This window comes from Neodiprion fabricii, chromosome 5 (genome assembly GCF_021155785.1).
Source record: "Neodiprion fabricii isolate iyNeoFabr1 chromosome 5, iyNeoFabr1.1, whole genome shotgun sequence".
Classification (NCBI taxonomy): domain Eukaryota; kingdom Metazoa; phylum Arthropoda; class Insecta; order Hymenoptera; family Diprionidae; genus Neodiprion; species Neodiprion fabricii.
In genome coordinates, this window is record NC_060243.1 from 16,774,265 (window position 1) to 16,793,837 (window position 19,573).

Genomic DNA, 19,573 nt, shown 5'->3' on the forward strand with positions numbered 1-19,573 from the left:
ACATTGGTCCCAGCTGACCAGAGCGAACTTCCTAACAGCTGAGCGATCATATCAGAAAAAATCCGAAGTTGAGCCAATACTTCACATAACGAAAGCAGGATCGAATCTTGTGAATACTCTTAAATCAGTCACGTGACTTCGTGCTCGAAATACCAGAGACGCGTTTTGGTGAATATTTAGAAGCGATGCTGAGTCGTGGAAATTGTCGGAGCAAGTTTAGTTATAACGGTCCGTGTCGGCACACTCGGAGAAATAAGTAATTTATTACAAAAAAAACATTATTTTCAAATTCCTTCGTTTAACCTGAACCAAAAATTTGCTCAAAGTAAACACCATCTTGATAGATTTTCGAAAACTTAAAAAGAAATAGCTCTTTCTGTTAATGAAAGTGTTTTTTTTTTTTTTTTTTTGAGGTATAAGTTCAATTAAAAAAAAAACAAATATCGTTCCGATTCAACGAAGTAGATCGACCTCTGTAACAAATACCTTGGTGTATGCACACGTATAGTTGATGAGTCGTTTTACCGACAATGAGACGAAGAACCAACTGATTTATGTTAAGTAAAGAAGGGCAAACGAGATATTATTTTAAATCGAATAAATATTTGTTCAACTGTATTAACGGCACAAAAAAACTTGTTTCAACTGATTGCACTTTTTTTCCGAGTGTACGGCTGAGAGTGCAGAGAGAGAAGTGTAACGCACTTGGGTGCAATAATCTGAGGGTGAAACTCATCTGGGTTGTTGGATCTGGATATCCCGATGTGAACGACGCTAAGGTAATAAACAGTAATTTGTATCCGGACAGTTTGATAATCTGACATTGCGGTGGAGCAGAACATACGGGCGCTGCTGCACATGCGTGCATAGACGCATACACGCATGCACGCATCTGTACAAACATTAACACGCGTGCACGGCGATCCTGCCGCACTGTATCTGAGGTATGTGTACGTCGGTAATTTATGCAGGAAACTATTAACAGCCCAGCGATATAATGCCGTGCAGCGTGTAACGTTGTTGGGTCGATGGACGCGCCGCATGCATGCATGCACGTTGGACCAGCGTTCGTACCTGTGTGCATCGAGCCCTCCTCCACCCCTTCCTGCCCAACGTCCATCCACACGCGTTCCGTAATCTCAAATCGAGATCGGTAATCCTCGAATATCCCGTGGGTGAAAATAGTACTCAATGATACACTAGTGCAAGAAAGAGGACTTTTGACCAAGGTTACGAAGCCGAGTGTTGCCGACTTCACAGCATTCGTTAAGAATCCGCTCCTTCGTGCGAGTGTTACATGCCACTGTTTGTAAAAAGTCCCTCTTACGGTGTCTGTGAAGTGTTTAAAAAAGTAACTCCAGTGTTAAAAAAGCAGCGCAAAAACAACGAGTGTGAAAATAGCGTGCAGGAAAGTAACTAGTAGGTATAAAAGATACTGTAGTCCATCCACGCACGCGCAGCCCATAAGGGGCCCTTCTAACACGCTTCGCAGGCACCGAAAGAGGGACTATCGATGAACGTGTTACAAAATAGTAAGATACGATACAAGTGCGGGAAGTATGTGATTCTTGCACGAGTTTATCGGCCGAGCTACAAAAGAGTGAAAAAACACGAGTGCAAGGGTCACGTACGCGCACGCGTATCTTATACTATTTTTTGTAACACTTGTAATGGAAAGTTCGATTTGAGAAAATTGTAAACGTAGTAGTTTAAGGGTGCTATTTCATGAGCAGTAAAAAGCAGCAGTGGTTCAGTAACTTACTAGTTTTCACTAGCATCAGTCTGGTGATTTTACGCAGCAGCAGCGCTGCTCATGAAATAGGTCGTGGCTTCTTGTGATCTTGTGGCTTTTCGCTCGAGAAACTGAACTGCGAGCAGCAGAAACTTGCGCCGGAAGTGATAGGCGAAAACTGTTGCTCCTGCTGCTTTTTACTGCTCATGAAATAGCACCCTAACCCGATGTAGACGCGTTGCTGCAACACAGCGGACGCGGTCGTAGTCACGACTCGTCACGTCCGGTGGCGCTACTTACGCCTGATTTGCTCAGATTAGCGTGCGGGAATAAACATTACCTAACAGTTTTCCAACATTATCTAACACTTTTGGAACGGTTGCTTTGCGCGAAGTCAAACTTCCCATGCTAGAGGTACAAAAAGATTGTATCGTAACACATGGTTGGAAAGATAGATTTTCGAAGCCTGTGGGGCGTGTGAAATGTGGCTAATTCCTAAACTGTGCAGAAAAAATAGTTTCTTGTATCGTGTACACATGCGAACGCGCAAACAACATATTTTTACGAATTGTCAGAGACTAGAGCATTCAGCATAAGCTTCGTAACCTCAATTTTACGCGTTACCGGTGATTTCTCGAATCGAACTTTCCCTAGCAAAAATTATAAAAAATATTCGATTCACGTTTTTCCAACACGTGTTCAAAAATTTAGATTTTCGAAGCCTTTGGAGCGTGCGTAAAGTGCTCCATTTCCAAAGAGTGCGGTGAAATGCGACATTCTTCGGCGCATGCGCACTTTCGAATAACTTCTAACACACAATAGTAAATTCGTAGAATTTATGCCATTTCTTTAGTTCTGCGTGAAATGAAAACCTGTTGGAATGTTTTTGTTCGGAATTGCGTACGAAATGGGGCTGTTGAAGCCTTTTTCGTGTGTAAGATATGCTGATTTCGATAATATATGACAACGTCGAAATCGACTAGGGCAGCCTCTTAAAGAATGATAATAGTTTTAGTCACATCCACCAACCACAAGTACCACATTACTAGATAATACATGAAATAAGAATGTTCTTGGTTAAAAATTATTCCGTTTTTCTCAGCGCAGGGCGTAGTCCCAGTTTTTTGTTCGCCAGGCACTTGAGAGAGGCCAAGGATGGCATATAATCCGAGAGGCATAGGCGGCGCTGACCGAGAAGCGGTGAGCTAGGCAAGCCAAGGGTGAGGAGAGCGGGAGTCTCGCAAGCTACGTCAAGTTGTTTACTACGAACGAGTCGAGGCGTGTCGTTGAACCTCTCGGGAGGACCGAGCGCCGCGCCTACATGCGTTAATTTCCCGTCTATACCGAGAGTTCTTCTTGAAAGCATAGTATAAGGAGATAGGTGTGCTACAGCTACAGCTTTTCGGACGAACCAATAGAAAAGTTCCGCCAGTTGACGTCACAATAATCGGTCAATTCAAAAGTGTTGAAAGATTTCGACGTAGATTGGATTGTTACACATGAAACGTTGACTGAATTCTTCAGTCCACCCATAGTGGAAACGTAAATAATTTTACCTCCGCAGGTCCCATCATGAATCCTATAGCCTTTAATCAAACAATTGAATATTTTATTTAATTCGTGAAACGATGCGAGTCAACGCGATGTGTTTATCAACGTTGTAGTCTAGGTTATGTCGTATTTTGAACGCGCGCATGCGCCTGCGCTATAAGCTCACTACAACTGGCCGTGAAGTTAATTGGCAGATTGCGCGACCTTATACAAAAATTGGTCCTTTACGGAGCACAACCGACTCCTTACACAATGCTTGAAAGAACCTACTTGACAATGGCAACTCGTCCAACTTCTAAGAGTAGCTCATTTCGTAGAAATGTTACCTAGAGTGATCGATTGGTAGTGAATCGCGGCGGCGCTGTGACTCGTCGATTCTTAATAGGCAAGAGGTTATGGTTGACTGTCACTTGTCAACCAATCGATTCCAGCGAATATTTTAACGTCAGTGAAGATTTGCTTCACGCTGTGAGCACGGATGTCAGCCGATCAAAATTAAGGAGATTCCCTAGTCGATTTCAACGATGACGTATATATCTCCAAATGTCTAAAGTCCACGTATTACGTAGCACGGAAACGTGAAAAAAGGCTCAACAGCACGATTATGCATGCAATTCTGAGCAAAAACACTGTGACATATTTTCATTTAACGCAGAAGTGAAGTAATGGCATTCTTTTTACGGATTTACAATTCCGGTTTTATAGAATTCGTGCCATTTCTTTATTTCTGCGTCAAACGAAAATTTCTTAGAGTATTTTTGTTCGGAATTGTCCAAAGAGTGGAACTGTTGATCCCTTTTTTGCGTTTAAGATACGGGGACTTCGATACTTGGAGATATATACGTCAACGTCGAGGTCGACCAGGGCGCCCCCTTAAGCAAATTGAATTGCGCGCGTTACGAACAGGTCCTTTCAAGAAGAACTCTCGGTATAAGCAGTGCGGCGGGGTTCCAGCGGTGCGTAGGAACGTTGTAACGCGGCTTGGCGTGTGCTATAGATGCGCCGGGCGTTTCACGAGAGAGAAAGAAAACAAGAGAGGATTGAACATTTTTTTTTTTTAAATACAAGAAAAGAAAGAAAGACGGGACAAATTGTTGAAGAGAGAAATGAGAAAAATGAATGAATAAATAAAATACCAGGTAGCAAACACGCCTACAATTTGGGACTGCGTTTCTGCATCGCTTACAATGCGATGGCTGTGAAAAAAAAATAAAAAATAAAGTTACCCTGTTTGGGGATAATAAAAGTATTCGAAGTAATCACATTTTGTTTGTTTTCACGAAATGCTAAAAATATACCTGCTAGCGTAAAAACAAAAAACACTTTTTTCTTTGTTTTCTTAACGAATTCAGTTTATTTAGAAACAGTGTATTTCAGACCCAACTAACAATAAGCGGTTCTGTTCTCTGAGACGAATACTTCCTGGGGATCCATAATCATGTAAGTTAATATGAATATAACTGTGAATCAAATTTTGTTCGAGTACTTATTTTCAGTTGGTTTGCATCGATGATTAGATAGTTTCAGAGTTATAAGCAAACATATGGACAGACCAGACAGAGAGATTGAGTTTTATATTCATAGGCAGAGAAGAGATGGAATTTCCAACCGTTGCTGTAACGATACTCGCTTCACCAAATTTTTCTGGCAAATCTGAAAGACGATAATTTCGTCAGTGTAAGTGAAAACCTTGACGGTGAATCCGGCGACGATGGTGATTTTACCTCGATACGCCCGACTCGCCCTGAGTGATGGTATGGTTACTGAACTTAGAGAAAGGCTTCGGAGCCGCGGAGTGTTTTCACCGAGCTGCAGATACTGCGGCGCAGATGACGTGTCGTTGACCCATCCGAGATGGGTCTTGTCAGCCAGGCTCTCGGATCTTCGCATGGTGTCAGCCTGCAGCGCTCGCTCGAGTAATTTGTCAGATACGCGGATATACGAGGAGGAAGGCACTTATAATTGTGGCTCTTCTCCGTGGAAAAAATGTATTTTTGAACTGAGATATTTTATAACGGAGCAGATGAGGACCGACGTGTTCATTTCGGTTTATACCCACTTTTCGTAATACCGCTGCTATGTGCAGACGTAATGACCGAGTCTCTGTTTAAGGAGGTTCGTGTCACACGTTTAGTCTTATAATGCAGTCCCTTCGAAACGAATATTCAGATCCAATCACACCAAAAAATGTCACAAGAATTCGAGACCAACATTTTTTAGACGGATCAATTAGTCAAAGCAATGGGTTGGTGGAAATTCATTACTCACTGAAAAATAGTTTTACAGTTCTTGACAAAATCACAACAAGTACAATGAGTAAGTACGAATGAAAATGTTGCGGTAGCACCAGTTGAAAGTTTAATTGTGGATCAAAGGATGCTGAACAACTTGAATATCCTCTGAAATCACTGTAAATCGAATTATGGTACCTGAAATCGTTGGATGTTAATGTGGGTCACTGGAAATTCTGTGATGAATGTCTAATCATTCTCAATTCAATTCATCAGCGTTCGTCTGTATTGATTTCCATCGGTGTTTATTCACTATGTAATTCTCGTAATTATTTTTCAACGTACCGAATAGTTTAAATTCATTTATAACGTGACATCAGATAGCAATGGGAATCACTAATTACATAGGTTAGTAAAAATCTACAGATGTAATTGAAATCAATATAAGTCCATCGAAATCAATGCTAATGAATTACAACCGTTCGTTCAATTTCTAAGTGAATTGCCATGGCAGTAGCGAAACTTGGTAGTAGTTTCTTCCATGATACAGAATAATTAGGAGTTTTGAATGACAACTACTCAGCACTACTAGTTTTGAAGAAGGTTACAACGAAATCTATATTTCAACTGGTCAGAATTGAATCGTGAGTTGAAAATTTGTTGTGGGGTGTAAAAATTGGTGGTGACGAAAAAAGTGCGGATATATTCGTACGAGTCAATTTATAATTACTGTGTTAACAGAGGTAAGCTTAAGGAGAAGTTTGTCAATTTTGACTAAAAGAAATTGTTTTCTCGAATCATCTGAAAACATGTTTGTTTCATGCACGAACAACTTCGCAAGATACTTTTAAGCAGCTTATTAATTGTACGTGGACGAGGAGTATATATCGTGATAAAAGCTATTAACTATAGTAATAATCCACAATGAGAATTTTCCGTTTGCATAAAAGTCATTCCTAAATTTGGGAACCAATTGGTAGCGAAGCACTTCAACTTCGCGTCATCTTTCTCTTGAATATGGTAAAATGGAACATGTTAGGAAACAGATGAAGTGCTTTGAAAAATTTAATCAACAATGCACAGAATTGATCTGATCACAGAAGAGTTGAAAATTCACGGTAAAAAAATTTGAGAGCTGCCGGATATTTAAAAACTGAGCATCGCATCTGAGGCACATACATTTTCAAGCGTATCGTGAACCCAAAGAACTTGATTTTTTGGTGCGGGCAAAGGAGTAATAATTCACATGACTTGGTTTACATCAACTGAAACATTATATGAACTGAAAGACACTTGAATGACATTTTCTTCAGAATTAATTTTCTAGCTCTCAATTGCAGATGACTACATGCAGAGTGCACAAGTCGTCGTTACAACATAATGGGTTTTTTAATTCATGCTTAAACGCGTCCCACGTACTACACGGTATGACGTAGTACCATTTGTTTTTATTAGGATGCACATGACGTACGTTATACACATACACATCTCTGCCTAGGTATACGGATGAATGTGGGTACGTTGTTATCGCAGTCAGCTGTCGCCTCTTTACACGACTCTTAACGATGAATAATGACCTCGATTTTTGCATTGAAAGAAATATCGCGATATAGACACACCCGATTTTTGCCCACATGCACGCGGCTTTCGAATGAAATTGAATCTGAGACCAGAATTTTCAAGCTTTTTATACATTTTATCAAGTACGTAGGAGGTTATTCTTCAAGATCTTTATCTCTCTCATTTTAAAATATTCTAGTCTGAAATGATCTTTCCCGGTACTTGGACGATAAAAAGAAAAAAAAACGTAGATCGAATATAAAACTCTGTGTTTACGAGACAACCTGTTTTGCTGATCCGTCGATAATGGATATCTTTGCGCTTTTTTTACTTCATCTTTATCTTTTGCATATTGAAAATTGTTTAGCAGGCATCATAGTATGGAGCAAAGTAAAACCATGTTATTCTTTGCTCACTGTTTACAGTATTTTCAATTCCTATGTCCTGTAACAACTTTTTGTCCTAACGTTGGTGTATTTTATGTTTTGGAAACGTGGCTCATAAACGTATAAAGAATGCCTGCTCTTCAGCTGTTAACACATCAACAAAACTTGTGTATTGCAATTGGATGATTTTCAGTTCATGGTCTACTTTGATGAATCTAAGAGCAAGTACAGTAGTGATATTATGGTTTGAGCGAAGCTTCATGACTAAGCTTAAAGTCTTAGTCTTAGAATCTTTAGGTGTCACTGCACGATGAAAACCTCGCAATGAAAGATCTCTAGTAGGTTTTTTTCATGCAAATCCTATACCATGAGATGTTTCATTAAAGTTGCGGCACTACCATGTACGCTGGTTGAGACCAGTAGCTACATAAACCAAATGCTGAATAGTCTCGTGGTGTATTAGAAAAATGAGTGAAAAACGTATATTACTGATGATAGAGACAGAATGCTTTTTACGGGAGAAAGGTGTCTGATGGTCCGTTGATTCCGAGGTGAGTAACCAATGAAGGTAGGTACACTACGCTTTGATTGTACCCGGCTGATTCTCAATTACTATCTGTTTAAGCATCGCGCTTATTATACCTCATTATTTTTATGGCGGCGTAAAAACATGATATTACAAAGCAAATATCAGACTGCAAATTGGATGAGCCATGGGTCAAGTATCTTCTATCTTAACCGCGGTGAGTGTCAGTTGCGACATATAAGCATGTAAGCCCTGCCAGAAACGAATTCCCCAGTCACCCGCTATTAACTAATAGGAACAATTTTTCATTTTATTATCCCTTTATCAACCTAGTGCCCAGTTCGTCGATTGTCAATTCGATTATGCCTATTGATTTTTTATCGTTTCCAAAAATGATCAAGGACTTTCACTTTCACCAAACGGACATGCATATATTTTACCTTCAGAAATTGTAAGCGGAAGGCTGTACTGGGTCCGGTTTAAAAACGACTCCAAAAGCTGAATTCGAGATATCTTTACCTCATTCCAAGTTAACGCGTGACTTGGAGCGACCCTTACGACTTTTCACGAAGTATACGATATGTAACCTTGAGTAAGCCAAACCTCTTATTCTCTCATTTCATTATGGAAAAAAACATAAATTGTCTTCTGTTGCAGAATTTGCATTCCAGTGTGATTAAGGAATGAAAAACCAACATTGAAAACACGTTTATGTGGCCACGCAGGAAAATTTTAACTTCGAAAGAGTATCAAATATCACACTTACAAGGTGTTTCTGCCAGTACCGCACAGATCGGTTTCTGAACAAGTTCTGAACGGTAAAAGTGATTGGATCCCGGTAGCAGCAGCGGTCCAACAACAATCGAGAAACAACATGCATACTTACCTGCCTCCACATATCCATTGAGCGGTGATTTATGCTTACTGCAATAAAGAGAGAGGGAGAGAGAAATATCACCGCTACGTGGATTGTCCTTTCACTTTTTGCAGGTACAGCTGCGGAAGGGCACGCGCGAACAGCTCGTAAGCGAGATGGAAGCATTTCAGCGTGATTTGTGAACAGAGAGAGAGAGAGAGAGAGAGAGAGAGAGAGAGAGAGAGAAATCGGACAAACCAAACAAAAGGTCGAAAGATAAGGCAAGGGAAAAGAAGCTGCCGAGGTGACGACTTTTTAACAGGGTGTGGATCAGAACGGGGGCGGTCGCTGAAGCCCTCTGCATTTTCTTTTCACTAGCCGCTCTGCGGTTAATTTCCAGGGAGTGAGACTCGAGGTGGTACTATTCATAGTGATTGACTAATTTACTGAATTACGTTACAGTCGCTGATCTTACGTGTGTCGAAAATTGATCAAATCCGTTAACTTGGGATGAGGCGCATGAGGCTGTGAATGCCAATGTCTCGTGGCATCTAGGAAAAGAAAGATCTGGCAAACAGAAGTCACGCGCACGCGAATAAAACTACAGCTCACTTGAAATAGTAGAAATGATTTTTGATCGAAAATTCGCGATGGTTGTATTCTAATAATGTTCACTGCAAGAAAAACCGGGTGTAGATTTCTATCTTGACTATAATTTGGTACCAAATCTCAATCCCACACTGTCTGATGTTGAATTCCCGGATTGACCGCAACAGTTGTTCTATCGTGCTTCACGCTGATTATTTTTCACACTGTAATGAAGTACAATAACGGGTTCAATTTTGAATGGAAGCGTGGAAAAATCTGCAAGAAGTGGCCGTTTGAATTATGCCTATCCTAAGGTTGCGCCCGAATCTCCGTTGCAAGGTTCGAATATTTACAGGTCATCGAAATTCTCTGAGGATATTCTGAAACACGTGACAATATGTCCAAAGAAATTTGATTTCATCTCTTTTTCAGATGACTATAATAATGAAAAATCTGTGAACGATTATCATCTGCAAGCTCATATACTCCATCATCAGGTTGACATATCGGTTAATAACTGGATGCTGATGACTTCAGTCGATTCTTCGTTTCTCATACTTATTTAGTTTAATTGCATGGAGCGTGTTTAACACACAATGAACCGTCATACCTAGGGATAGTCAGAATCAAAGAAAACAAGATATCAATAATACCAACCTCAGTGACACGTAAAGTACGACTTAAATTCAACTAGAGTATTTAATCATTACACCATCTAACGTATGCCACGGAGGCGGAACCTCGAACACACTGTGGCAACACCATGAGTGAGGAAATTGCACAAGTCTTTTTTTTCCCACTTTACCGCTGAAACAATTGATCACGCCTACGTAGAATAATCAGAACCCTAAGAGAGTGCAGTCGATTGTTAAGAGGATGGATGCATCGCCAATAACGGGTACAGGCTCAGCACCAACTCATGAACACGGAGTAACGCGTGCCTGTGCAGTGCAATAGGTGCGCCCAGGAACAGAAAGGAGCTGCAGCTCCCGACAGCCTCGATGGTCATACGGTCGACCACACATCTTCGCCTGGTCATGCAAGTACAGGCATCAACTCCGCGGTAGGTGCACCGTAACTGTCGCAACGCGGCTGATTTATCGGTGCCTAATTGCAATTCATCATTCTCTTCGCTGCAATTCACTCCCGCCTATTTCTAGCATTAGAAATTCTTGCAACATGGTATCTTGGAGGTTTTCTCAAGGAAAACTGGTTTCTTCATACCTTCTATGCGCTTATCCAGAGACTCGCCGATCACCTGCTCACTCCAAGTCCGCGGAAATTTATTTCGCGATGAAAATAATTGGTGCACGCCCTGCGTTTGTACAATCGAGGGTGTGATGTAATTGTAACTGTTGTAGCTATAGAAATCAGTGAATGTTTTACTAATCCAGAAATAGAGTGTAGAAAGAAAATTCTCGGAAGACTCCTGGTTGGAATTTTTATAATTATTCCGCAGGCTTTTGGATTCTATAATCTAATAAAGTAACCTCTTTAAAAGCTGCCGAGCGATCTGCTTGGAAGATTATTAATCCACCGAGAAGAATGTTTAGTATAGCAATAATTGCAAGACACTTAGTACTTCGATTTTGTACCATCATGCTTTCTAGTTATCTTGAAATCAGTTTGTAAAGTGGAAATCAACGAGAGCACTTGATAAGATAGTACCTAATCAGCTAAAAACACTAGAAATAGATGTTAACGATCAATTGAAACTATTTTACGCATTTATCGCGAGACATACAGTATTTCAATGATTTTTAATGCTCCCTTCATGATTGTTTCATCATCAGTAGTGATAACACGTGATTTCAAAAGATTCCCAATGATTTCAATAATCTCAATTGATTTCTCGTCGTTCAAACGAAAATTGTTCGTCGTTTTCTTCCTTTCTTTTATGGCTATCGTCACATTCGATTCATTTGATTTACAGTGTGCCTTCCGACTGTTTAATTTATGACTTTTCGGAGCGAATGGCCGTTGAGAATCCAATACATCCAAACCGGTATTAATAGAAGAGTACTCGATGGATTAAAATGTATAGACAGCTACAATTCGATGTCGATCGAAGAGGTTTCGAGTTCTGCTAACGCGTTTCCTCAGCCTCGACGATCGTACCCGCCAAAAATTTGCCACACAGAATGGCGATTCTACCGGTTTGCTTGACTGCCGAGTAGGCTGAGAGAGATGGTCGACCGGGGCGATAACAAAGCGTGTAAACAAATAGGCTGTACCGATCTTCGCGGTGTACAACGATACACGAAGCAGATAAAGGGACTTATCCAGGGGTTGGGACCGACGCACGGTGCAACACCCACGCAAGCCAGACGCGTCTCACACGCACACGCAAGCACGTGTCTGACTTGGGGAGAGAATCGGCGCACGTTGGCGTAGAGCTACGAAAGTTGGTATCGTGCCTATCTCTAGTCTCGGTAGGTACTCGAGGCGAGGAAGAGCGAGTCGGCAGCCAGTCGGCCAACCTACGGAGAATTTCAATCAGCAATAACCGCTTCTTCCTACCTCCGGTCCCCGCCTACCTCACCACCTCGTTTTACAGCCCGTGTCGATCCTGGTTACAAATGATGTTATTATTTCCTGATCATCATCCTCCATTGCGAGTACTCGAACGACTCACGCTATTGCCACATCGGCAAGTGCACACGTCTTTATGTAAAAAATATTCTACGTCCTGCTGATGGACGCGAGTCTAAGATGACTGCAATGCCGCCTCGATTACTCGCAATAATGAATGTTTCATCAGACGCGATTCTTCAATACTGTTTTGTGCTCTCCTTTGTCTCGGGGAAGTTGGCGTCAAGATTGCTCCGACTAACCTGCAGCATCGGCTCCGTTGGACTGTTGCAAAAGTGCAGTTGACTACTTAAATTTACCGTAATCACGATTTTCACGAAACTACGAACCGAGTGAGATGCCTTATTTTCACGGGTCATTGTCGAAGCATCGGTATCAGAGCGAATGAAGCTTCAAAACTAATTACAAATACCTATCCATTGAATTGAAAAATTTACGTCTACTGATCCCTGAACACCAATCGCCAATTGCTCGAAATCAGTAGACTGAAATAAGTTTCTCAAAAGCCTGTGAGTTCTTCTCGTAAAATGATTACAACGTGAAGCGAATCTGAAGTATCCGGCTCACTTGTTGTACCTATGAGAATCAATGCTGTTTTTCTCAACTGGCTGTAAAAAAGATTATGGAGCATCAATTGAGTAGGTATGTAGGTACCTACTTCAAAATTATGACCATCTAAAATAAAACCAGCAGGTAATTATGGCGTGTACTCAGTTCTCGACGAGTCACATGGTCATTCGTGTTTCAGAGTCGATACTACATGAATTGAGTTCAACCTGGAAGAGAGGAATAATTATCAGCGCAGTGATCACGTGATGAATTGATTAGGGGATAGGACATGACTTGGACATACGTGTTTCTTGACCAGAAACTGGTTGCGTTGGCCGGTTTCGAATGGTTGCTAAACAGAGCGGAACAAGCGTTTAGTTGCCAACATTGCAAATGAGGGTACAATTTCCAACTATAGCTTCCTAGTGCCCACGTGTGTAACGAGGGAAGTTGATTCGAAGCCTACAGGGTATTTCTTCACACTTCAAACGTTGATGCGCATAATATTTAATAACCAGGTGTCGCGGCGCGTAGACACACGCGTACCCGTGGCTACCATGAGTCTCGATAAATTCTTTTCATCGAATTTTTTATTTTCACATTTTACGTTTGCTTTTTTTCCGAGCCACGACATCCAGTCTGCCGTTAAAGACACGATAAATTTATTACCGTTAAGCATAAGGCCGGTTCTTTTACGCCTTTTCATATGCACAATAAAATATACACCATCCACGTAGCCGGGTGTATAAGCAGGTTACAGGCAGGCGGGCAGAAACAGGTATGATAACTATCTTGCCGTATTTTTATCCACGGCAAAGCAAACATGAATGGATCAGTCAAGATCTTCGATTTAATCGGAAATATACCGAAAAAAGGTAACTCGTAGACAGCTTATACACGCAAAAACTCAACACCGATCGTCAAGGCTATCGATACAAGAGAATAAAAATTCAATATCGTTCATTTTTCGAAAGTACCAAAAGCCCTGCAACAACTTCGTTGTGTGCAACTTTATCCAGCGTGCACATCGTGAGTACAAATTGTACAAACCGCAACTACCAAGTAATCTTCAAAGTGAAATATGAATTTCTCGACACAAACCTTACATCGAGTTGTCATGTCTTTGGAGAAGTATGGTCTTTAGTTAAAGTTGGCCGATAAAAGACGACAACGTTGACAAACTCATACGATTAGCCACTAGACTGTCGCAGAATGGACATGTTTACAGCTGCTGAATTGTTTCGTTTTTTAAACGCTTGATCGAACAGTTCTGTTTTATCAAAGACTGAAGGTTGTCGAAGCTTCTGGCTATTTTCACTTCTGCTGATTTACAAACTAAATGAAGTCGTTTTTACCAGTTCTCGATGCTGAATCTGAGTCCGGTCGTGGTTGTAGAATTTGTTCAACTACATCACAATGGAGTACAATAAGCGTTCTTGGTTTCGTCATATTTCTATGATTGTTAATTTTCAAATACTGTTGCGACCATTTTGTATTATAAAGTACATGAAAACATCCAGGAAATTTATGTGTTATAACTACGTCTTTCTAAGATTCATTTTATTCATCATTTTTCACAAAACGACAGATAAACGAGAATGCAAAGATAACCATGAGCATATAAATACAAGATAGGTAGTTTTATCTAATGCTGACGGTCTGACTTTACTTACACAAGGTAGGATAATATTTAATCAGTGTTGTATCTAACATTATTAAATTTCATGAACTTTAAAGATAACTTCGGGAAACTTTTCCCCGCCGACGTAGCAGGCTGAAAAATTCGCGTGCAGAGTCCCGATATGTGATTTATGAATTTCCGCCACAATAACGGATAACGACCCATGAGTTGGGTGGTACGGAGCGAACCGGATAATAAGAACGGTACGATGCGACGCGATATGGGTTACTTATATTGAAGAGAGCAATCGGTGCGATCAGCGCTCGCCTGGGTTGCACCTGTACCCACATCGGCTTGGGACGGACGTGAAAATGATCGTCTAAGATGGAATCGCCGTGATCACAGCGGCGGCAGTCTGTTACCAAAAGGAAATTAAAACGACGACTAAACGATCCGCTCCTATAATATATAATACGAACACTGCAGTATAGAGTAGGTGCATATGTTAGGTCTACTAATGAGTTGGTTGCCCTTTTTTGCCGATCTTAAAAACCATTCTAAATTAGAAAACCTTCTACTTATCCTTCCACGATTTTTGAGTGCTGAAATTTACACTGTTTGTACTTGTGGAACGACTTACATAACCTCCAAAACTGATATGTAATGTACAGATGTACACTTGGGGACAATGAATCTGAGACAGCTAATTTTTTACACTAGACAGTTATGTTGGCAACACAGAGACACCTACAGCGCCACAGTCGGCCGAGCGAGAAACAAACTCACTCTCGATAATCATAGCATAACCCATGGCCGTCGAATCTAGCCTTAGAATACCGCGGGGATAATGACTTGTTGGATTGACACGTATTCTAAGGTTAGATTCGACGTTCATGGGTTATGTTATGTTTATTAAGATTAAGTTTGTTTCTCGCTCGGCCGACTGTGGCGCTGTAGGTTTCTCTGTGTTGCCAACGTAACTGTCTAGTGTAAAAAATTAGCCGTCGCATATTCATTGTCCCCAAGTGTACCAGATAGAGACGAACACTTTCTGGCATGTCATGTCACTGCACCTTCACAAAGTGCGCGACAAATCATTTCATCGGTTTCAGTGGCGTTTTTCGTAATTGAAACACGAAAGGAATACAGTGTCGAATCAGTTTCTTATCAAAAGCTACCTCGTATAAATCTGCTTTGAAGGTTATGATTCCCGCTCCAGTAGTTCGTACAGTGTTTTAAAAGCGCAGATGTCAGCACTTGAAACAACATAGAAGGATCGATGGACATTCGAATTTGAAATGGCTACCAAAGATTAACGCAAGAAATTAGAAAATAATTTGTACGCTTAATACATCGATTATACTAAGAAAGAGGTTGGAAGATTCTTTTTTTTTCTGTTCATAGCAGAAGGAAGAAAAAGAAGAAGAAGAAGAAGAAGAAAAATGACAACAGGAAGAGAAGCGAAAGAAGATCGGAAGAGAGTACAAGGGCGCATAAGTCATTGTTATTATTATTGTTATTATTATTAATCAACTATCGCTGGCGGAACCCCGTCGATAAATTGATGATCCCTCCGCAGATCAAAGAATAACTTTATACGCTTTGCGCGCGAAGGGTATTATAAACTGCACACAGGTATAATCCAGAAAAATGTGGCTCGAGGTGAATTTTGAATTAGTTCCTTTTCATTTCCTCGCTACTTTTTTCTGATCTGACGGCGGGAGTGCGGCGCTCTAAGCATCCATGGTCTGAAAACAAGACGCGGCTGCGATGCGGAGAGGAGGCAAAGGGTGAAACGGAGAGCTGGGACTGCTTTTTGTCGACGCCATGTGCACGCCATTGGGTCTCGCGCCTCGGACATTTATAGGCGTTATTGGGCGTTGAGCGATGAGGAAAGGGCCGATAGGACAGGTGGTAACCTCCAGGTGGAAATCTCTAGAAAAATACATGTATCTCTCGTGGTTGTATCGCCAGGTATCCCTGAAATTCAACGATTTTATTAGTCACGCTTCGATCAGTGTCTGTCGCCAATTCTTCTCATTCTTCCTTTTTTTCTTCTGCCTATATCGCCTGCACTGAGAGAAAGTTTCAGTTCCGGTTACAGCTCGGTCCTCAAATATTTTCATTTTTTATCACAATCGAAAAATATAGTTCCAGGTACAGAATGAAAATTAGTTTTCGAGCTGTTACCAGAAAGTCTAGTATCCGTTACTATTCTTTCTCATTACGATCACTGTTATTATATTTTCTTGTAACTGTTGCGAAAATTTAATGCTGGTGCAACAATAAATTGAGGTTAAAGCCTTATTTAAATAAAAAAGTAGAGTAAACCGAACAAACTGATTTTGCGTTGCAATTACCAAAGTAGGATCGAGAATAGCGCAAAATGGTCACGCTTACCTCGTTTTTCGTAATTCCAACAATATTCAAAGAGTTTTTTTAACGATACCAGTTTTACTGAATTTTTCTAGTTACTGTGTCAAATGAAATTTTTCTCAGTGTGGTATAGTTTCAGAAAACTGACCGCGCAAATACGCATGCGCGACATCGTTCAATCTCTCTATTGCTAGATATTTGATGAATTTACGTCGAGTTTTTTGTCTGCTTATTGCAGGTTGACCAACTCAGTTGAGTCCAGACACTAGCTCCGGAAATTCGCAGATGTCTCGAGGTTGCGTTGCGTAGAGAATTTGAGATAGCCAAAGTATGACGGCATCACAGTCAACTCAACATAATCTCGAATTGTTTGTACTAATTGACAGTTGGCACCGGAGCAAAACCAGATAGATTTGTCTAGCCTGTCAAAACAGACGGAAAACTTTTTGCATGCACAAAGCGAACACTTGGGTGTACGGATTCCTAAGACTGTTGCGGTATTAATGGTAGAGAATTGGAAGATTCACGAAGCCTTTAATAAAACGTACACAGCTGTAAATAACCTGTTTAAAAAATTTTCAATCAGTTTTACTGTTAGATTCTTGAAGAACTTCAATTCTTGAAGATTTTCAACCAACCGTAATCACGTCCAATCTATTATGGTGATCAGTTAACATGTGTACATTTCCAATAATCCATAAACAACACTTAGCCATCAGTTATACATCAATGCTTCTAAGTATTGTTTATTCAAAATTTTCCAATGACATCAATTTTACCCCGGTATAGTGGGACATAAATATTCACTTCTGTCGATGGGCAAGTTTTACGGGTAAAACTTTTGGTACCTGCTTCAATTTCCGAAAATTCATGAATTGTAGAAGGCAGGTTAAAATGACGAAAATTCAGATCAACCATAGTTGTGTTAAATCGCTTAGGTCTGTTTAAGACTCTATCGAGTTGAACTCCTGAATAATTCTAGTCTTTAAAGATCTTCGGATAAATTGTCCCAAGTCCCACCAAGATTTGATCTAATCGATTGAAACCATATCTATTCCGAGTATCGAATATCCTGGAATTCGACCATTCAGAAACCCCATCCATTCGGAATTTTGAGACGTCATGATGCTTCAATATATTTTTCCCTGGTCGTTAAGGACGATTGGCAATTTGAGCTGATGGCCAATCTCAATGTTGTCTTCAGATCCATTTTCATGGGAATTCACGCTTTATCTGCGAGTTCAAGGTGCAAAGTTTTGTCAGTCTCTTTTTCCAGCGCGCATTTTTTTATTGCAAGTAAAAGACCTGAGCGGTTGAGAGCTGCGAAGTTCAGCGGCATTTTTTCTCCCTGTTAATGAATTGGGTCAATTTAGACGAGTGATGAAAAGTAGTGATATTCAGTCGGTCTGCCGGGTCTGAGGCGATGTTCTGACTGTGAGAAAATTTCTTGAACACAGAGCAACGCGTGGGTGTAGTTGGCGCAGCATTGCTTGCCTATCATGTCCTCGCCTTCGGCCAAGCCGTCCGTCCACGTCTGTCACGAAAAATAGTTAATCAACGGGGAATTCCACGGGTTATAACTTATAAATTACGATTTATACGTTCTCTCGCGGTGCAGGTGATCATTGAGTAAAACTCGAGGGAATTGATTTGCGATGGGATAATACGTGCGAACAGCGTTGCATTTCTATTCTACAGGCACCAGAACTTGTTTTGCAATCACCAACCAGCTGTCGCTGAATCAAAGCTATTGAAGTTCATCTTTTCATCGCTACGATGGTGATGTAAAGAAGAAGTACCGAATGCGATTGAATATTACTTTCCTCAATTATAATCAATCTACGTTGTCAGACCTGCATATTATGGAAAACAGATGTTTAGAAAAATGTCGGCTTGTCGGTGGGTCTCAAAAAACATCTGCGATGATCTAAGAAACAGATTGATGGAAGAATTCTGACATTTACACGAATTTAGAATCAAGCGATGAGGATCAAAAATTACCACAAGTTTCTCGTTTTTTTAGACGTATACTTCGATGGGAAAAATTCGAAGCATCACCGCGTAGTTTGCATGACGTTTGTGAAAAATTTTATAGAAATAATTGTAAAACGAATAAGATAATGCAACAGGAAACATTCTTATTAAAAATGAAAAAATTAAGCGATGAAAACAGAGTAGTCGGTAACGACAAGAGATTGCGATCATAAGCGAAAGTAATTCGAGTTGGTGAAGTGAAGAAAAGTATCGTGTAATTTTTTTATCAATTAAATTCGTAATATCCAACTTCATTTGCACTTATTTTCAAAGTACAAGATAAAAAAATATGGATTCTGTACTAATCTTCAAATTTTGGTAGATGTACTAGCGGAATGTAAAGAGTGAGAGATTTTTGAATAAGTAAATATATTATAATCGCAAATTCGCTTGTCTAATTTTTTAAATGATTCAAAGTTCCCACCCTCTGACGTCTACTTCTTCATCTTTTTACAAACAAGGTACGTGAAATTTGAAAGGACACTAATCGAATAGTGACATTCGTACCGTTTTTCGGAATACTTTCAGTTTCCAAATATCCGAAAAGTGAAAGTGAAATATATTGAAGCGAAGAATAAAAATTTTTAACAAAACGTTGACCTTTTCAGAAATGTTTCATATCTGAAAAATTTGGAGACACGTATGTTTCTCAGATTCATTCGTAACGAGGTTAAATTTTATCTTCACCCATAGTTAAATTATTTCTGCTGCAGTACCATCAAACCCACGTCCTTGGTAGATAAGAGATGCTTTAAAGAAATTTGCAAGTTGAATTGGTACTGTCAATGATTCAAAAACGCGAAAAACCTCACACGGAGAAAGATGGTAATTGTCGCGTAGGTACTGCTTGACATTCACTAATTTCTACTTGAAAATATTTAGAGAAACGAAACGAGAAGTAAAAATCATGAGGTCGGGTATATTATTACAGAATAATAACTAAGATGTATACCAGGAAAAATTTCATATTT

At 40.2% G+C, this 19,573-nt stretch overlaps 1 protein-coding gene and 1 long non-coding RNA gene across 2 annotated transcripts in view; both read right to left on the reverse strand.

Moving 5' to 3' along the window:
* LOC124182706 (UPF0489 protein C5orf22 homolog) overlaps positions 1–19,573 on the reverse strand; it is an 801,650-nt gene that overhangs the window by 476,344 nt on the left and 305,733 nt on the right. The window lies entirely within an intron of this gene.
* Positions 1,900–16,356, reverse strand: LOC124182719. The gene is made up of 3 exons (XR_006870842.1): positions 16,269–16,356; positions 3,450–3,454; positions 1,900–1,910 (listed from the first exon to the last, which is right to left on the reverse strand). It is a non-coding gene; the product is annotated as an uncharacterized LOC124182719 (long non-coding RNA).